The following is a 2,500-nucleotide window of genomic DNA, read 5'->3' as shown; positions in this document are numbered from 1 at the left end:
CATGGTTCATGAATCGTTATAGACTGTTATTATTACGTTCATTTTCTTCCCCTTTCTTTGATATGCTGTGTTTTCTGAATACATTAGTTATTGTTTGCTGGTTTGTAACAATCTGAGTGTGTGTGTGTGCTAGTTTGTGCATGCACTGAGTTATAGTTATTCCACTGTGTTATAGTAACACCACTGTGTTATAGTAACACCACTGTGTTATAGTTACACCACTGTGTTATAGTTATTCCACTGTGTTATAGTTATTCCACTGTGTTATAGTTACACCACTGTGTTATAGTTATTCCACTGTGTTATAGTTATTCCACTGTGTTATAGTTATTCCACTGTGTTATAGTTACACCACTGTGTTATAGTTATTCCACTGTGTTATAGTTACACCACTGTGTTATAGTTATTCCACTGTGTTATAGTTATTCCTCTGTGTTATAGTTATTCCACTGTGTTATAGTTACACCACTGTGTTATAGTTATTCCACTGTGTTATAGTTATTCCACTGTGTTATAGTTATTCCACTGTGTTATAGTTACACCACTGTGTTATAGTTTTTCCACTGTGTTATAGTTATTCCACTGTGTTATAGTTATTCCACAGTGTTATAGTTACACCACTGTGTTATAGTTATTCCACTGTGTTATAGTTATTCCACTGTGTTATAGTTATTCCACTGTGTTATAGTTATTCCACTGTGTTATAGTTATTCCACTGTGTTATAGTTATTCTACTGTGTTGTAGTTATTCCACTGTGTTAAAGTTATTCCACTGTGTTATAGTTATTCCACTGTGTTATAGTTATTCCACTGTGTTATAGCTACACCACTGTGTTATAGTTATTCCACTGTGTTATAGTTACACCACTGTGTTATAGTTATTCCTCTGTGTTATATTCATTCCACTGTGTTATAGTTATTCCACTGTGTTATAGTTATTCCACTGTGTTATAGTTACACCACTGTGTTATAGTTATTCCACTGTGTTATAGTTACACCACTGTGTTATAGTTATTCCACTGTGTTATAGTTATTCCACTGTGTTATAGTTACACCACTGTGTTATAGTTATTCCACTGTGTTATAGTTACACCACTGTGTTATAGTTATTCCACTGTGTTATAGTTACACCACTGTGTTATAGTTATTCCACTGTGTTATAGATATTCCACTGTGTTATAGTTATTCCACTATGTTATAGTTATTCCACGGTGTTATAGTTATTCTACTGTGTTGTAGTTATTCCACTGTGTTATAGTTATTCCACTGTGTTATAGTTATTCCACTGTGTTATAGTTACACCACTGTGTTATAGTTATTCCTCTGTGTTATATTCATTCCACTGTGTTATAGTTATTCCACTGTGTTATAGTTATTCCACTGTGTTATAGTTACACCACTGTGTTATAGTTATTCCACTGTGTTATAGTTACACCACTGTGTTATAGTTATTCCACTGTGTTATAGTTACACCACTGTGTTATAGTTTTTCCACTGTGTTATAGTTATTCCACTGTGTTATAGTTATTCCACAGTGTTATAGTTACACCACTGTGTTATAGTTATTCCACTGTGTTATAGTTATTCCACTGTGTTATAGTTATTCCACTGTGTTATAGTTATTCCACTGTGTTTTAGTTATTCCACTGTGTTATAGTTATTCCACTGTGTTATAGTTATTCCACTGTGTTATAGTTATTCCACTGTGTTATAGTTACACCACTGTTTTATAGTTACAACACTGTGTTATTGTTATTCCACTGTGTTATAGTTACACCACTGTTTTATAGTTACAACACTGTGTTATAGTTATTCCACTGTGTTATAGTTATTCCACTGTGTTATAGTTATTCCACTGTGTTATAGTTACACCACTGTGTTATAGTTACACCACTGTGTTATAGTTATTCCACTGTGTTATAGTTATTCATCTGTGTTATATTTATTCCATTGTGTTATAGTTACACCACAATTTATCCCTATTATATTATCTCTATCCATTTTCAAGGCAGACATGTTGGTGTGTTGTTCTAAAGACAAGCCTCCCTCCTACTGTCCCGTCAACATGTGTTTCTCAGCAGAACGACCATAGTGGAAACATACAAAACCCTGAGAGATAGATCTCACCAACCAACCCACCAAGCATGACTCCCTTTTGCCCACATCACGTGAATTTGTTTTGCCAAAAAGAAATTCCCTTTCTCCCCCTCTTCTCCTCTCTCTCATCTCCCCCTCCCCTCTATCCCCAAACGCCTGCCTGCTGCCTGAAGTGAAATAGATTGATTTCAAAATGTCAAAGATTGCCCGAGCTATCAGATAACTGTGAAATCCTCTCCGTTGAGCTTTCAGTGGTATACTGTAACTCTGAGAGGCTCAGCGGGCACGGGGTCACCCTCCGTTCACTACAGTCTTTAAAACACTTAATATTACCGTACATTGTTTCAATCGTATTTTCACGTCCATGCAGACTGACTCCCTTTCCACACAGGGGCCATTTTAC

At 35.6% G+C, this 2,500-nt stretch overlaps 1 protein-coding gene across 5 annotated transcripts in view; it reads left to right on the top strand.

Moving 5' to 3' along the window:
* Positions 1 to 2,500, top strand: part of LOC135538565 (eyes absent homolog 1-like) — a 157,548-nt gene that overhangs the window by 22,174 nt on the left and 132,874 nt on the right. The gene's annotated exons all lie outside the window — the stretch shown is intronic.

This window comes from Oncorhynchus masou, unplaced genomic scaffold (assembly GCF_036934945.1).
Source record: "Oncorhynchus masou masou isolate Uvic2021 unplaced genomic scaffold, UVic_Omas_1.1 unplaced_scaffold_983, whole genome shotgun sequence".
NCBI lineage: Eukaryota > Metazoa > Chordata > Actinopteri > Salmoniformes > Salmonidae > Oncorhynchus > Oncorhynchus masou.
Note: the sequence above shows the minus strand (reverse complement) of the source record. Positions and strands in the feature narration are given on the sequence as shown.